Source organism: Hylaeus volcanicus, chromosome 6 (genome assembly GCF_026283585.1).
Source record: "Hylaeus volcanicus isolate JK05 chromosome 6, UHH_iyHylVolc1.0_haploid, whole genome shotgun sequence".
Classification (NCBI taxonomy): domain Eukaryota; kingdom Metazoa; phylum Arthropoda; class Insecta; order Hymenoptera; family Colletidae; genus Hylaeus; species Hylaeus volcanicus.
The window spans coordinates 23,389,447-23,389,946 of NC_071981.1; positions in this window are offsets into that span (position 1 = coordinate 23,389,447).

The following is a 500-nucleotide window of genomic DNA, read 5'->3' on the forward strand; positions in this document are numbered from 1 at the left end:
GGTGACCCGTTTCTTTCCGGCTAAATTTTGCCAGCGTGTTCTACGTACAAAAGTAAGGGGAAAAAATGTTACATGAACATACGCTCTTAAATGTTCTATTAAGGAGTTATAACTAATGATACAAAATGATAACGAACTGACATTTCGTCGACACAGCGTACGAACGTCTTATGAATATTCCTATTTGTATTTACATAAACTCTTACGTTTACTTTCCGAAGTACAGTTAGTACAGAGGACTACAGACGCATGTGCTGCGATTGGAGAGAATGAAGAAGAAATTAGTAATTAGGGTCAATTTTTGTTGGATGCCAATCCTGTATTCGTAACGACAGACGTAATTTCGAAACGTTAACTCATCAATAAAAGACGTCGATATCAACTACACCAGCGAGTAAATATAAGTTTACGTACACACAAATAAAGATATTCATAATACGTACGGTAATTTCGTTATCGTTTTGTATCATTAGTCGTAACTCCTTAATAAAATATTTAAG